The sequence below is a fragment of the Eschscholzia californica genome, unplaced genomic scaffold (genome assembly GCF_041429995.1).
Source record: "Eschscholzia californica isolate CP2 unplaced genomic scaffold, dmEscCali1.0.p SCAF_1, whole genome shotgun sequence".
Taxonomy (NCBI): domain Eukaryota; kingdom Viridiplantae; phylum Streptophyta; class Magnoliopsida; order Ranunculales; family Papaveraceae; genus Eschscholzia; species Eschscholzia californica.
The window spans coordinates 65824491-65842705 of NW_028238198.1; the positions used below are offsets into that span (position 1 = coordinate 65824491).

At 34.3% G+C, this 18215-nt stretch overlaps 1 long non-coding RNA gene across 2 annotated transcripts in view; it reads left to right on the top strand.

Annotated features, from left to right (window-relative positions):
• LOC147568362 (uncharacterized) overlaps nucleotides 1-13959 on the top strand; it is a 23641-nt gene extending 9682 nt beyond the window's left edge. Inside the window, exons 3-6 of one of the 2 annotated variants that reach the window (XR_015231027.1) lie at nucleotides 1773-2155; nucleotides 2775-2836; nucleotides 11177-11227; nucleotides 13880-13959. This is a non-coding gene — a long non-coding RNA (uncharacterized LOC147568362). The remainder of the gene's footprint in view (nucleotides 1-1772; nucleotides 2156-2774; nucleotides 2837-11176; nucleotides 11228-13879) is intronic. The other variant, XR_015231028.1, reaches the window with a different exon arrangement.
• Nucleotides 13960-18215: the final 4256 nt, after the last annotated feature.

Here is an 18215-nt window from a genome sequence, read left to right on the forward strand (position 1 = left end):
GAGAAAAGAAAACTAACTCTTCGGCAGGTGGTTAGCCAGTCGCCCTTCGGCCATTGTTCGCCGGCAAGGAAAAGTAAGAGGAAAGGATATATATAGGTGAATCTTTAAGGGGCCATTTGACACCTAGGATTACTTGATTTTTTAAGTAAAAACATTCTCCATTGCAACACTCAACTTGAATCTCAATATGATATGGCAACAATAAATGATGAGTTACTCAAAAGAAAACTCAATTGTTGAGTTTTCTTTTTAGTATTCGAATATTTATTGTTATATCTCAATTGGTTCCCACATTATCATTTTATATATTAAAATAGAAAACAACAGTAAATCTAAAGTAAATGTTGGGCACTTTGAGTGTTGTATTGGATAAGTATTTTGAATAGAGGATCTCAATAGTGCCGACTAGGAAAGAGGTTCTCAATTCATACTTAACACATTGGATTAATTGAATTTTTGTTGAGTGTTGCATTAGATGCTCTAATTCCAATGCTCTAATCAGATGTCAAGAAATGTCCATGTTTTAAAAATTGGGTTGGTGGGATTATATAATGGGACACAACCAATGTTATGGAATTCAAAATCTTATTCTATAGGTGTACGTCTTTTTCTTATTTTAACAATATTTACTTTGATAAATATTTAGAACTTGAATGCATTAAATTTGTAAATTTTCTGACATGGTGGATACATGGATAATCTTGTAAGATTCTCGTCCAAGTTGCTCATCTCGGATACTCTTGTGGGTCTCGTTCAGTACATGATTTCTTTTACATCTTGTGTGTACTTGCAATCAATAATGTTAGGACTTAGGATCATAAAACATCACTTTAGGCTAACGTCTTCTGTGGATAACGTGACCGCGCGTAGTTGATCAAATAGTTAAAATTGTAGGTGAGAAGTAGGAAATCTTATAAAAATGAAAAGATATTCGTTAACCCTTGTAATCCGTAAGACATGTAGAGTCTGTGTTAAGTAGCAGGTAAGATTAGATGGCCTTTACGATTTGAAGTATCTTAATTAAAACTTCATGTAGATCTTGTACTAAAATATGTTTTTATTTTCACAACTATAAGTTAAAATACTTTAAACACAGAGTTTCAAAATAATTAATATAATTCAGATCTGTGAAGTTTTTGCCGTAAAGATTATAAGCCTGATATTGTTACCTTTACCATTATTTGATAAACATTGTAGTAATCAAGCATAACTTGCATAGAAAAATCTATGGGATTTGAAGCGATAAGTTGTTTGGCGCGGGCTATTTAAGATTGAACAAGCAAGTTAAGAAGAACAAGCATTAGGTTAGTTCAACTACATTCTTTATGATTGCTTTGGAGGCTATGGATGTCCAAATGATGTTTTTGATTGTCATGCAATATTAGTTTTCTGATAACTTCACATATATATTTTCTGTCGTTGTACTTAAATTTTACATGTTATATTGCCTCCTAGCATAACTGAATCGTTTTCATCATGTACGTTGTTCAATTAAGCGATTAATGTAAATGTGAAGCTATAATACGCTAAAATTTAAACTGATATAAAACCCTACAACTTAAAAATATAATAATGTGTTGAATGAAATTATAAGATGATAGACATAGTCAAAACCCATGAACATCAAACCACTATTAAATTCACTTGATTTAGACAATAAATCTATGGGATCTTAAATCTTTCTCCCTTCTTCAATTATTGGTATAAACATCCAAGTACAGACCAACTGAGCTAGTTCTCAAGGTAATATTTTTTTTTTTTGTCTCCAACAGTTAGAAAGGAAGCTTCTGAATATAACCTCGTCGATGATCTTTTACGTGTTTGTACATGTGTTACAAATCGTTGTTGATGCTCGACTCATGGAGGTGAGTGCATATTCCCAGATATAGCTTTTAGTAGTAGTTTTTCAACACAAATGCAACTCGGATGAAGTAAAAAAAATTAGCCTCTGTGCTAGTTTGGGGCTCCATTTCAGCAGCTTCACACCCTGACCCATCTTCAAAGAACCAGCTTTCCCTCCTTGTCCTGAATCAACATCAGAGGCAAGTTAAACGTTAGAATATTGAAATAGTGATCCCGTCACTAAAAGAGGACTATCTACATTCTAGAGCTGGAAAAGGGCCTGCCTGCCCCAACGTATCTAAGTCACTCGCAGGTAATTCCAATCAATTTAGGCAATAGGCATTTTACAGCTAGTCTAACCTACCGACTGAAAAAGTAGCAAAACAAATATCATAAGTTTACCTTTTAGGCGCCCAAACAATCTTCAACATCAGCAGGGAAATTCGAGTTCTCCAAACCCGTGCACGAGAGGATAAACATGAGAGAGAAAGTCATAATGGTAGATAATAACTCCTGCCAAGTAGAACTTTATATTGAATAAATTTTCCTACAAGATGAACAACTAAAAGAACAAAATAATGGTGGTATATATATACACATTTTTGTTTGGAAAGTTGAAGAACAAACAAATCTTAATTACCAAATAGTTTTGTACCAAGGGACGTCCTATCATTTTTTAACATGTAGGACTCCCACAAGTTTTCCGAGAGTAGAGTCACCCAATCGACCAGGGAAACTCACTGATTCAACATGGTTGTTGATCATCTGATTAGTCAAGTGCCCCTTCACAGGTTACCCTTAGTAATGGAGTGACAAAAGAAAACAATGAGCGAAGCATTAGCTGTACCAATTGCTCTCACAATTGATTATAAAGTTGAAGAGAATTTGCACATCTTATGATGGATGAAACACTGTTTTTCATTTATTTATAGGTGAAATGGGATGTCTTATGCTTTGGTTTTGCGAGGAATTGTGAAGGCTTTGAGCAAAGACGGTAAGAAAATATTCTAAATTTCTGTTGGGCTTGTGAGCAATAATTATTTTAGATTTTAATTTTTTTCTCCTTAAAAGGCTTGGTAAATCTTCTAGAAACAATATTTAAGCTACTGGAAATGGTATTGTTCGGGCCAAATATATAAATTTATAATATACTCAAAACCGGCTACCATACTATGCAAATAAAGATTATACTTTTTTTTTTTTTGATGAGAGAAATAAAGATTATACTTATAGGACCAATGTTGCTTCACCTTTTGGCTTATTTGGTGAAGAATTATTACCGTTTATAAATTGGTAAGAAATAATTTAGAATTCAAAGATATGGTTGATGCCTATAAAAAGAATTGTTTTTGGTTCGAAATCTGCTACTTAATTATATGTATATATATATATATATATATATATATATATATATATATATATATATATATATATTCCAATTTTAGCAACATATATTCCATGTGAAGGTCTGGAAGTGAACACATTTAAAAGTGTCATGTATTTTCAAACTTATCCTCGTAATTCCTATAATCCTATAAAATGGACATCTGTTTAACGCAGACCGACTCTTAAAGGTTCGGCTCAATTTTGTGAGAAGTATAAATACTTTAGCACAATAAAATGTTCAAAATTTTGAATATTGGATGGGTGGAATTATAAAAGGGAACAAATAAGTGTTTAGGGATTCAAAATCCTCATCTAAAAATACAAGTCTCTTTCCTATTTTAGCAAATATTAATGCTAATGAATATTGTGAAATTGGTAGATTTTCTGTCATGGTGGGTACATGATTTTGTAAATGCATCTTGTGTATAGTTGCAATCTATAGTGTTATAACTGATCATGATAAAACATCACTTTAAGTTGGCGTCTTTCGAGGATAATGTGACCATGGTTGATTAGATAGTTAAAATTTCAGGTGAAAACCTAATAAAAAAAAATCTATACGTAAACGCTTGTAAGTCGTACAGGTGTATACTGTCCATGTTAAGGCGAGGGTAAGATAGAATAGCGTTTAAGACTTGAAGTGTCATCGTTAAAACTTCATGTAGATCTTTGTACTGTAATATGTTTTCACTTCGGAACTATGAACTAAAATACTCTAAGCATAGGATTTCAAAATAATTAATATAAATCAAATCTGAGAAGTTTTTTAATTTAAAGATTATAAGCCTGATAATTTTAATCTTTACCGCTATCTGATGAATATTGTACTAATCAAGGATAACTTGCATATACTAATCTATGGGATCTGTAGCATTAAGTTATTTGGCGCAGACTATTTAAGATTGAATGAGCAATTCAAATAGAACATGAATTAGGTTAGTTCTACTACATTCTTTTTGATTAGTTTAGAAGCTAAGGAAGTAGCAATAATATTTTTGATTAGTTATGTGACATTAGTTCTTAGAGACCTTAACAAACATATTTTTGGATCATTTACTTCATTTCATTAACTGTTGGGAAGATTGCACGTTTTCCTTTATAAGTCTGCAACAGAGAATTTACACTATAATTTAAGTCCACCACCTTTTGGTGTAGCGGTTGGACACCCCTCTTAAGCCCATGAGGTGTAGGATCGAGTCTCGGTGGAAGCAGTTTTCTAGCAAGATTTATCCCATGTAATTTAAGCAATATATATATATATATATAGTAAACATAATAAATTTGCCGGGCTTTAGGTCTCTTTCATGTTGTCGGGCTTTAGGCCTCTTCCATTATGGTTTAAAATTAGGCGGTTATCGTGCTCATCACATCTTCATGATGTATCAATGCCTTGTAACGACTAACGTAGATCGTAGTCGATTTCTCAAAACAGAAAAAAAAGATTGGTTGAATGTTGGAGTTTCTCTAGGCTATGATTAATCAGTCCAACTACTCTGCACCCATGTTCTTGAGTATATACGTCATTTTGAAACATAAGCGAGTAAGATACATGTGCTACTCAAGAATTAGTGGGAAGATTGTACTTTTGCAAGTCTGCAACGTAAAAGATACAATGAATAATCTTCAGATTCACAGATGTTGAAGTGATATAAAAACCTAAAATCCTAAAAACATATAACAATGTGTTGAATAAAAATTTCATTTTTATAAATAAGTGAGCAAGTCATAATAGCTACATTGGGTTAATTGATTAAGAATTATAAGAAGGTAGACATAATCGAAACCCATGATCAATATTAAGTTTCACTTGGATTTAGACAAACTGAGCTATTTGATCTAAATCTCTCTTTCTCTTGGTATAACGATTCAACTTAGTCTCAAGGGTTAGAACCATGTTATGTCTTTTTGGTGTCCCAATTGAATGATGAAGCTCCTGACTCTACCTTCATGATGATATTTTACGAGTTTGTACTGTCCGTTTGTCACAAGACGTTCTTGTTGTTGTTGCTTGCTTGCTGGACTTGAGAGGAGAATGTGTATCTTCTCTAACGTAGTTCTTTGCAGCATTTGCTCAACACCAGTGCAACATGGATCAACTAGCAATGATCCCTTAGTGCCAATTTCCGGGTCAATCACATATTCGCTATGATGACACTTGATATGCCATCTTTTTTTTGGTTCAACTATAGTAAATGAGCAACCTGTACTTGACCCTCCGGCCTTTGTCAAAAATTCGAAATTGGACCTGTATAAATTTTTTAAACGAGGAGTAACTGATCCGTCATTCCTTCCTAGAACTGAAACTAGGTAGACCCTGAGAGTTCATCCAAAACAAAATATTAAAAGAAACGAAAGAACATATTTGTATAGAGAATCTATATTAAAAGATATGACACAAATGCTCCGATAGTATTTGGTCCAGCAGTAGACACCACCACCAATTTGGTTTGTTGTCCTGAATCTGCCGAAAAAGAGGACCTCCCTACCCCTAACATATCTAAGTCGCTAAAAAATAATGCTAACTGATTTAGTTAATAGGCATTTTACATCTAGTATAATTTACCAATGAAAAATATTAGAAAAAGAAAGATTAGTTTACTTTGAGGAGGCCAAACAAGTAGAATAATAAACAAATTGGAATTACTAAACAGTTTTGAAGCGACATAAGGTCTGGCTTTTCTGTGAGCGGATTTGCATAGTTGACCAAGGGAACTCCCTTATTCAACATGGTTGTTGATCATCTGATTACCCAAGTACTCTGACAACTGAATACAAAGTTGAAGAAAATGTTCAGACCTTATAATGGACTATACATTGGTTTCATTTATTTATAGGGTGGGATTTGAAGTATTTCACTCTAGTTTTGTGAGAAATTGTAAAGGCTTTGAGAAAAAATGGTTAGGAAATATTCCAAATTTAATGTCAGGCTTGTGGACAATAATTATTTTACATTTTAAATTATTCCCACTAACGAGCTAGTTGAATCTTCGAGTAAGAAGATTTTAAATTAATGGAAATTTTTATGGTATAGTTTGAACCCATTTAATAATAGTCAAGACTCGTTAACATAGTAAGAAAATAAAGAAAATACTTATAAAAATAAATGGTGGTGTCTTTAGAGTCTTACTTTTTTTTTTTTTTGATGAAGACTTTAGAGTCTTACTTTTACTTGGTGAAGAATTATTAACTTTCTAGATTACAAATTGGTAAGAAATGTTTTTAGAATTCAAAGATATGGTTGGTGCTTTTTATACAAAAAAGAAATCTTTTGGTTTCCAGATCTTCATTTTAATTATATATATATAGTTGTTTTTAAATATTTTTTGAGAATTTGACTTCGATCTACGTTAGTCATTACAAGACGTTGATACATCATGAAGATGTGATAAGCACGATAACCGCCATATTTATACCATGAACGAAAGAGGCCTAAAGCCTAACAACATGAAAGAGGCCTAAATCCCGACAAGTTATTACATATTTACTTTATTTATAACATGAGATAAATCTTGATGGCAGACTGATTCCACCGAGACTCGATCCCATGACCTCATGGGATTAAGAGGGGTGTCCAACCATTGCACCAAAGGCTGATGGACAGTTGTTTTAATTTTAGTAACATTAATTCCAAGAAAAAGTTTAGAATTTGAATGCATTTAAGGTTTGTTCACTGCTGAATGTGGTTGAGCTCATTGAATCACGACTCGTTCTTATAATCCTATAAAATTATCATGTGTCTAACACTCTAACAGTGACTAACTCTTGAAGATTGGCTCAACTTGGTGACAGGTATAAACTCTTTAGCCTAATAAAAAGTTAAAAGATTCCAAATTTTAAGGATTGGGTTTGTGGGATTATATAAGGGAAGGCCCAATAAATGTTTTGTAATTCAAAATCTTCTTCTAAGGGTATAAATATGTTTCTTACTGTAGCATTATTTATTCTAATGAATATTTTGAACTTGAATGCATTTAACTCGTAGATTGGTATGCGTGTTGGGATCTCATCTGAGATGCTCGTGTCGATTTCTATTATGAGATGCTTCTCTCGGATATTTTTGTAAATCTTGTCCAATTCATGATTTTGTATGTGCATCTTGCATGTACAAGAATCAAAAGTGTGCGGACTTAGGATCATGAAACATCATTTCAGGCTAAGTTTTTGTGGATAATGTGACCATGGTTGGTCAGATACTTAAAATTGCAGGCCAAACCCGAAAAGGAAACCTAATATAAAAATGAAAATATAATGTAAACGCTTGTAAATTGTATTATGTACAGACGACGTATAGTGTCCATGTTATGTTAAGGGTAAGAAAGAATGACGTTTAAGATTTGGAGTGTCATCTATAAAACTTCATGCCGATGTTTTTCCTACTCTAAACATAGGATTCCAAAATAACGGATATAATTCAGAGTTGTAAATGTAAGATACACTCAGATGAGCTCGAGGAAGAAGAAGAAGTTAACCAACTTACCTAACTTTCAGAGTTAGATAAGTAATGGTATGGGCACTCACAGATCACAGGTTATATGGGCACACTTGCGAACTTACAGACTATATGGGCACTCACTGTCTATCGTGTGACTCACACGTATTATAATTACTTAGGTTAATTCTTGTTAAGCTGTTAGTTAAGTTTGTTAAGAAACTTAACTAACCAACTGTACTTACTTTCTCTCGGTAGGTTTTATTAAAACAGTTGTATATATAGAGGAGAGATTAAAGAGTTTCATAATAAGAAATTGTAATCTTCAAAGTGAATGAAATAAGAAATTCTCTGAGATTTACAAAAGCTTTCATGGTATCAGAGCCACAAATAGTGATTTTCAACCCCAAAATCAAGAAGTTCGAAAACCTAATTCGGACAAAACGAAATAGTGAAACAAGAATTCGATCTTCTGTGTGAAAGAACCAGAGACGCAATCATCTTCTTCTTCGATCTTCTGTGTGAAAGAACCAGAGACGCAATCATCTTCTTCTTCGATCTTCTGTGTGAAAGAACCAGAGACAAGAAAATCATCTAATGGAAATTCATCCACATCAAGGTATGAATACTAATCCAAATCAAATTACTCACAATGCCAACATTACTAGTTTAATTTCTGCTAGGTTAGATGGATCAAATTTCCTAATATGGAAAGATCAAATCGAGAATGCCCTAATAGGAAATGACCTAGTCTGTTATATAGATGGAACATATACTGAACCATCACAATTGATTGTTGTTGATGGACGAGATGTGGTTAACCCTGCCTATCTTCAATGGCGGAAAACAGATTCTTTTGTAAAATCATGTATAAAAGCCACAATATCTCAATCAATAGCATCAGATATATTAGGACTCAAAACCTCTCGAGAAATCTAGTCCTATCTTGAATTGGTTTTTCTCCAAGAATTTGAAGCTAAAAAATCCTCATTGAGAAACAAAATTCAAAACATCAAGAAAGGCCCTAGTTCTGTGTCTGAATATCTGAGTAAAATTAAAACCATAGCTGATTCACTTGTGACTGTGAATGACAAAGTGAGTGATGCTGAGTTAGCTAGAATAGCATTACAAGGTGCGGGAAGAGAATACTCTCAATTCATCATAGCTATACAAAATAGAGATGGAGGATTAACCTTTGCTGAGCTAAGAAGTAGACTAATTCATCATGAACAATGGCTTAAAGAGCAAGAACCTCAAGAAGAGATGAGTGAATCATATTTTGTGAAAAGACTTCCAAATAGAGCAACCCAGTTTAAAGCAATTCAAAGATTCTCACCACAGAAGAAAAGTATTGAATCTTATCAAAGAAACCAAAATCTTGACTCAACTCAAAGGAATCAATTCAAACAAAAACAGTTTCAAGGTCAAGTAAGGAACAATTTCTTTGATTATACTACCATTCCATGTGGTATTTGCTATAAATGGGGACACACAGCCAGGCAATGTAGAATGAGATTCAAAGACTTCTCTGAATCTTCCAACAGACCCATTCAAAGAAACTTTGCTAATCTTCATCTACAAGAAATTGAAGAAGAAGAAGAAGAAGAAGAGAATGAGGGGTTTGAAGTTCAAGAAAATGAAGATGAACAAGCACATTTTGGTGCTCTTGCTGACTGTAATGTATCTCTCATGGAGGAAGCAAACTTGTCATCTCCTCAAATTGATAAGGACAAAAGACGGATAACAGACACAGGAGCTACAAGTCATATGACCTATGCTCAAGGTATGTTGAATCTTACAATCCATGAGGTCTGATTTGTGTAAGAGTTCAAGGAGATATTTTGTTTGAGATAGGTGAAGATGAGTAGAACTCTGCTGAACCTCAATACCCAAAAAATAGTGAAGATTACCCAACCTCTTCATTGCAAAAGTCTTGCTAAGATCAGTAACCAATTCATCCATCAAAGTCAGAGAAGTGCCAGTGAGTATAATGTCATCCACATAATGAAAGAAGACCAACATATGTTGAGAAGAGCTGAACACAAACATGGAATGGTCTGAGTCACTTGACTTTACTCAAAAAGGTGTTGAGGTACCTAAAAGGTACTATTGGAGCTGGAATTTTGATTAAGGCAGGTGATTTATCTAGTCTATCTGGGTTTTCAGACTCTGATTGGGGAGGTTGTCCAGATACTAGGAGATTTACTAGTGGATATTGCATTTTTCTTGGCTCCACACTTGTGTCTTGGTCTTCCAAGAAGCAAACCACAGTTAGTAGGTCTTCGACAGAGGCAAAGTATAGGGTTTTGTCCCTAGCTACATCAGAAATGATGTGGATCACCTACTTACTAGATGAACTTCACCAGCAGATTACATGTCCAGTGGATCTTATGTGTGATAATATGGGAGCCAAATTCTTGGCTTACAATCCTGTATTCCATGCCAGAACAAAACATATTGAGATAGACTTTCATTTTGTCAGGGATTTGGTGAAGAACGAAACTTTAACTATCAAGTTTGTTGCTTCAGATGAGAACCTAGCTGACATATTTATAAAGGGGCTTTTGGTGTCTTAGTTTCAAAACTTGAGCTCTAAACTCATGCATTTTCCTTCGGCTACTGCTTCGTTTGAGGGGGGATGCAAGATACACTCAGATGAGCTCAAGAAGAAGAAGTTAACCAACTTACCTAACTTTCAGAGTTAGATAAGTAATGATATGGGCACTCACAGATCACAGGTTATATGGGCACACTTGCGAACTTACAGACTATATGGGCACTCACTGTCTATCGTGTGACTCACACGTATTGTAATTACTTAGGTTAATTCTTGTTAAGCTGTTAGTTAAGTTTGTTAAGAAACTTTACTAACCAACTGTACTTACTTTCTCTCTCTAGGTTTTACTAAAACAGTTGTATATATAGAGGAGAGATTAAAGAGTTTCATAATAAGAAATTGTAATCTTCAAAGTGAATGAAATAAGAAATTCTCTGAGATTTACAAAAACTTTCAGTAAAGTTTTTGCCTCAAAGATTGTAAGCCCGATAACTTTTATTTGTACCATTTTTTCCGATATTGTAGTAATCAAGGATAAAGTTGCATACACAAATCCATGGGATTTGTAGTGTTGAGTTGCTTAGTGCAGGTTAATTAAGATTGAATGAGAAATTAGAAAATAACAGGTAATAGGTTAGTTCTACTTCATTCTTTATGATGGTTTAGAGGTCATATAAGTTCTCTTGATGATACATTACACCACTACTCTCTACATTTTCGGTGATTGGTTAAGTAGTTTCTACTATTTGCCTTTCTACTTCGTCGTGTTCTTTCATATTATTGTGGGTTGTTCTTGTCACTTATGGAGTCAAAACCAAAGTTAATAGACCTTGTTTGTCTATGTTGCTGTATGTTGCTAAGTAGTATAATAAGATTATGTTTTTTGTTTGTCATGATGTTAGTTCATTGTATTCTTTCAGAAGGTACATGTTAGCATTTTGATTCTTGAGTTCTTTTTGCAGTGTCAGGAGACAGGGGTGCTGTATCGAGTATATCTCTTATCAGTTTCCATGGTATGTTTGAACCAAGTATATGTACCATTTCTTTGTCAATTATGTTTTTTTGCCGAATATCGTGTTTCTTGGGTAAAACTAAATAGGTATATTAAACGTAAGTTGTTATAACTATGTTCTAGGCTATATCTGTTATAACTTGCTAACCTGATCCATTTTTTTTTTTGAGAATAAACCCATAACATTAAAACTGGAGTACATTACAGCCCAACAGGGAAACATGAAGGACTAAAAACCAAATGTTACAACAGAGGGACCAAAAGCGAAGCCGCCAACAAATGGGCATCCTTATTGTAGACTCTATTACAATAAGACACCTCCACGTTCTTTTCCAGGATGATAACCCTAATCCTTTCAATCTCCACGGGATATCTCCATCAACGGCTGAAATTGCTTCAATCGAAACCCTAGAATCCCCCTCTATTATAAAACCTTCTAGCCCTAATTCATTTGCCAGCTCCAAGCCACACTTCAACCCTTCCATCTCACTATAAATTGGGGATTTTGGTTGTAAAAGCTTTGATTTCGAATACATGGCTACTCCTTCACTGTTCTTGGCAATGGCCGCACACGAAGCCATGTTGTCCCTATATGCTCCATCGAAATTTATTTTGATCTTACCTATCGGAGGGGGAATCCATAGAAGGGAAGTGTGGCAACTAGTCCCTGCAGCGATCATATGGAGCATATGGAGCGACAGGAATAACAAGATTTTTAAAGAGAAAAACCTCAACTCTTCAGTTGACATTGAAGACGTGAAGGGCACTATCTTTGCTTGGATTAGGAGAATAGAAAAAATATAAGAATGTATCTTATCTTGAAGTAGTATTAAACTGGGATACTTGGATGATGTGAGACATCAACCTTGAATCCCCACCTATTGTATATAGTTTTTTTCTCCTTATATATTCAATCTAATTTTCAAAAAAAAAAAGTTGTTAGAAACCTGATTTGGTTCAAGGTTAGAAACATACCTTATTTGATCCATTGCTTTCCAGAGGCATCTAGCCAGGTCGATCTCTTTGTTTTGGAAGTGAGCTTCGTTTCGTGATTTCCACCATTCCCACAGTAGGTATGTGATTTTGTACCATTCTGAATCATCGAGTTGGTTTGATGTGATGGTATTTGATAATAAACTAATGGGTTCTCGATCTCCTTGGTACAGGTAATTGATCCCAGCCATCGATGCAAGCTCTCTGAATTTAGGGCAGTCTCCAAACAGGTGAAACCTATCTTCCTGTTGATTTGTGTTGCATAGTTTACAAGTTTGAACGATATGATTCACCCTTTTCCCAATGTTTACCAACGTGGGTAGACCATCATGCACCATCTTCCATATAAACAATTGAACCTTTGGTTCCATCTGATTCTTTTTCCAAAATAATTTCCAAGGAAAAGTTATGGCTGATGCTGAAATTGTAGGCAAATTTTTGATTTGGGTATAGTAAGACTTTGTGGTAAATTTCCCATTTTCCACAGGACACCAAATTAACCTATCTCTTTGAACAGATTGTGGTAAACTGATGTTTTGAATAGCAGAAATGGTAGTTGCATCAAAATATGTGTTTATGATTTCCATATTCCAAGCATTGTGATTACTACCTATTAGATCAGACACCCAGTAGATGTAAGTAGGCATTTCATTAGTTATGATTGGTGTATTGTTTTGTATGCCTGGAATCCAAGGATCCGATCTTATCTTTATGTTAGTACCATCTCCTACCATCCATATGACATTGTTCCTGGTAGTATTTTTAGTCTTTGCCATTGCTTGCCAAAAACTTGAAGCTCCTGTTGTGGTTGTTTCATTCCAATAGTCATCTTGCTTGAGATATTTTGCTTTTAAAAGTTTAACCCAAATTGAATTTCTCTCTGTGACAAACCTCCAAGTCATTTTTGCAATCAGGGCTTGGTTTACCTCTTCTATTGATCTAATGCCCAGACCACCTTTATGTTTTGGACTAGTTAGTATATCCCATTTAGTAAAATGAATTCTTGTCTCCTGATCAGAATGGTTCCACCAAAAATCCCTCTCTATTTTCTCCAATTGTTCTATGATCTTTTTTGGTAATAGCTGAAAGCTGCAAGGGTAAGTACAGAAAGCAGATAGAATAGATTTAATTAAGACAGTTTTACCTGCTTGAGTTATATACTTGCCTTTCCAATTTGATAGAGAGTTTTTTAATTTCTCAATTAGCCAAGAATAACTCTGAATACGATTACCTTTCTTGAGAATTAACGATCCTAGATATTTTTCATGTTCCACCATAATTGGAGCGGAGACCTGATCCATTGTTCTTCATTACTAAAAATGTAGTGGATACCTGATTTTGTCTTGCTACACTCACACACTGCCTTCATCTCACTTCTTGTCCACTGTTGAAGGGTTATGGTTCTTTCGAAGAGTTCATGTGTCCAGTGACTCTTTTCTGTTGGCTTTAAATAAATTGTGTAACCTTACTTGCTAACTTTTTTATGTCATGTTGTCACAAATGGGATAGTTAGTTGCCACTAATTCGTGGATAGATATCTTGTTTATGGATATTCACTAGGATCACTGATTGTTGACAACAATCACATGGCTTAGTCTTCGAACAAATATCCTGATATAATTTTGAGTGTACGACATTTATTATGATAACTTATTGTCAGGGGTAAAAGTGGTATTGCGTGGTAGCTTCGAATTCAAGAGGCGGAACCTAACAACTCCAAGTTGAACAACAGAACGGGTAAAACTAAGAAACTTCTATAATAGCTTATTTAAAAAGAACTTCATTTGAAGGTCTGGTAAATATTATAGAATGAATATTTAAGCTTACTGGAATAGTTCGGACCCAATCAAAACTGGCTAACATAGTATGAATATAAAGATTATACTTATAGGACCATGATGGTTCACTTTTAGGCTTATTTGATGAAGAAGTATTAGCGGTCTAGCTTATAACATGATAACAAATAATTTAGAATTCATATATATATGGTTGATACCTATAAAAAGAACACTTTTAGCAACATATATTTCAAGTGAATGTCTACAATTAAACGCATTTAAAGGTGACATGTGATTTCAAACTTATCCTCGTAAATTTCGATAATCCTACAAAATGAACAAAAACGAATGGAATTCAAAGTCTGATTAGTTTCAAAATCGGGTGGGTAGAATTATAGAAGGGAACAAACCATGAATGTTTTAGGAATTCAAAATCCCCTTCCAAAGATATGAGTCTCTTTCTTATTTTAGCAAGTATTGATGCTAATGAAATTATGAAGTTGAATGCATTAATCGTAAATCTTCAGTCGTAGTGGGTACATAGATAATCTTGTCAGATTTTCGTATAATATGCTCGTCTTGGATACTCTTCCGAGTCTTGTCCGATACATGATTTTGTTTCTGCATCTTGTGTGTACTTGCAATCAATAGTGTTAGGACTTTCACCATATAATGTGACAATTGTTAATCAAATAGTTACAATTGCAGGTGAAAAATAGGAAACCCAATAAAATGAGAATATACTAGTAAACGTTTGTAACCCATGCAGATGTGTAATGTCTATGTTAAGTCGAGGGTAAGATAGAATTACGTTTAAGATGTGAAGTGTCATCGTTAAACTTCATGTAGATATTTGTACTAATATGTTACCTTTCCGGTATGAGCTAAAATAATGTAAACACAGGATTTCAAAGTACTTGATATAATTGAGATGATCAGATCTGTGAAGCTTATAAGCCCGACAAACCTTTACTGCTATCTGATGAATATTGTAGTAATCAAGGACAAATCTATGGGATTTTCAGCGTTAAGTTGTTTGGCGCGGACTATTTAAGATAAAATGAACAAATTAAAAAGAACATGAATTAGGTTTGTTCTACTATAGTCTTTATGATTGGCTTAGCGGCTAAAACAGTAGTAAAAATGTTTTTGATTAGTTAGGCGATATTAGTTCTTGGACAACATAATTGATATATCGTGAATCATTTTACTCAAATTCTACATGATATTCATTGAGTAATGTGAACAGGCAACTATTATAGGTTATATTCAGTAACTATTGAGAAGATTGCACTTATATTCAATATGGTTAATTCTATTTTGGCCCCTAAAGATGACCAAGTCACCGAAATGACCCCTTAAAGATGACCAACTTCTAATTCAACCCTATTTTTCATGTTCCAGTCAGACGTTAGTGAGCTGGCTTTTCATACGTAAAATACCCCAGCAGAATCTTTTTGTAAGCCACATTATTTTGGAGTCCCAAGACTAATTATAACATGTCTAATCATCCCTTTACTTTTTTCAATTTTCAAAATGTACTTTGGTGGGATCCAAATGATGAAAATTATGAAAATAAAGAAAGATTTGGCAGCCACAAATGACTATTTTTGTTTAGAAACTCAGTTTATTTCGTTGTATTCGGCTGATATATAGAGTTTTCAGAAAATAAAGCTCCTTTATTAAACCATCAGCTCCAACAGCTTACCTATCACTCTATCAGTCCTAGTGGGACAATCAGTTGTCAATACAGATGTAGATAGCAAAAAAATTCTTTAGACCACAATCCCCATAACAATAAAACACAAGCAAAATTAGAATATCCCAACAAACTTCATTTATATAGAGCAACAAGAAAGGGAGCAAGTATTTGCGATTTCAGAGCCATACGGTAACCAAAAAAGGACAGTTTATCAAAAGAAACTCCTACTCTAGCCGATACTCTACGATGAATATATTGTCAGTATCATATAGCTGAGAGATTGTTCTTTATTTTTCAAGTACCAGATCTGGTGAGTTTCTGACTTTCAATCACTGGAAAGCCCACTGGCTCTCCCTCTCAACCGCTTCTTCTTCTTCCGGAGTGAAGTCATTCTTGATGTCGAATATCGAACGAAGCTGAGCTGGTGTTTTTCCTCTTATCATGTCAGCTACAGTTTGACATGTCAGGTCATGTAAGCCCTAAAACAACATCAAAAGCAATCTCAATGTTAGGAAATCGAATTATAAATCCTCTGATTAGAGGGACCATCTAGGGTTAACTTGTACTAGTTATAGATGAAAAAGATGAAGAAATCTAGAACTGAAAATAGGTAGGCCCCAAGAGATTACCCAAAAAGAATATTAAAAGAAACGAAAGAACATATCGGAATAGAGAATTAATACAAAGAGATACTCCGATCTGAGTGTTACAAATGTTGATAATATTCCGTCCAACACTATACAGCATCACCGATTTGGTTTGTTGTTTAGAATATGACGATTTAGTTAATAGGCATTTTACATCTAGTTCAATTTACTAATGAAAAATATTAGAAAAAGAAAGATGAGTTTACTTTGTTGGAGGCCAAACAGTTTCCATCACTTGCAAGGGAAGTCGTGTTCCCCGAACGCATCGACGAAGGACAAACATGAGAGTGAAAGTCATAATGATAGACAATGTATTCCTGCAAAATAGAACTTTATATTGAATAAACTTTCTTACAAGAGGAACACGCACAAGAACAAAATGATAGTATATGTATATTTATATACATATTGTTGTTTGAAAAGTAGAAGAAGAAACAAATTTGAATATTACCAAATAGTTTTGGACGGACATAAGGTCGAATTGTCTTTTCAACCTTTAGCCGTCCAAGTTTTCAACGAGCCTATTCACCTAATTGACCAAGGAAACTCCCTGATTGGACATGATTGTTGATCACCGGATTAGCCAAGTGTTCCCTACTAGTTGTGTGAACCAAAGAAGAGAAATGAAAAGATATGAGAGAATGTAAGTAGTTGTACCAAGTACTCTGACAATTGAATACAAAGTTGAAGAAAATGTTGCAGACTTTGTGCTTAACTATACATTGGCTTCATTTATTTAGGTCGCGGTTTTGGGGAATAAAGAAAATTCTCCGGGGAATAAATTCTCGAGGGAATCCAGATTATTTTGAAAATTCTCCGGGGAATAAATTTTTATGGGAACACAAAATACATTTTTTTGGGGGTTCTCCTCTATCTCATCACCTCTCTCTACCACCTCATCGCCATCTCATCATCTTCTCTGGCGAAGGTCGCCGGCCGGCCAATTTTCCGGCCGGCGACCTTAAAACATAAAAAAAAAAAATTAAATTAAATTTTTTTTCTCTCTCTTCTCCACTCTCTCTCTCCATTTTTTTTCTTTTCCTCTCTCTCTCTCTAGAACAGATCTAGAGAGAGAGAGAGTAGATCTCCATCTACAGGAACAGACCTGGCAGGTCTGTTCGTGTAGATGGAGATCTACTCCCTCTCTAGATCTGTTCTAGAGAGAGAGAGGAAAGGAAAAAAAAAAATTTGGAGACAGAGGAGAGATAAAAAAAAATTAAATGAATTTTTTTTATTTTTTTTTTTTATGTTTGAAGGTCGCTGGCCGGAAAATTAGCCGGCCGGCGACCTTCGCCGGAGAAGATGATGAGATGGCGATGAGGTGGTAGAGAGAGGTGATGAGATGGAGGAGAACTCCCAAAAATTAGAAGTCCCTTAGTAATAAAAAAAAAACATAAAAGTCAATCTTGTTTGACTAGTTTTAAGAAAAGTCTTTATTCCCCGGAGAATTTTCTTTATTCCCCAAAGCCGCGGCCTTTATTTATATGGTGGGATTTGAAGTCTTTTGCTCTGGTTTTGCGAGAAATTCTAAAGACTTTGAGAAAACTAGTAAGGAAATATTAAAAATTTAATGTTGGGATTGTGGTCAATAATTGGTTTACATTTTAAAATATTCTAGAAAGAATATTTTTAGTTAATGGAAATTTTACAGTTTTATGGTAATGTTTGGACCAATTTAACAACATAGTCAATACTCGGTAACATAGTATAAAAATAAATAGGGTTTTTTGGGCTTACCCCCTCGTCACTAATTGGTAATTGAGTTTACCACCCTCAATAATGAGTAATTGAGCTTACCCCCTTAGACTTACTATTAGTGACAAAAACACAAAGATTATGTTTGGCGTACGTGAAATAATTGTCACTACC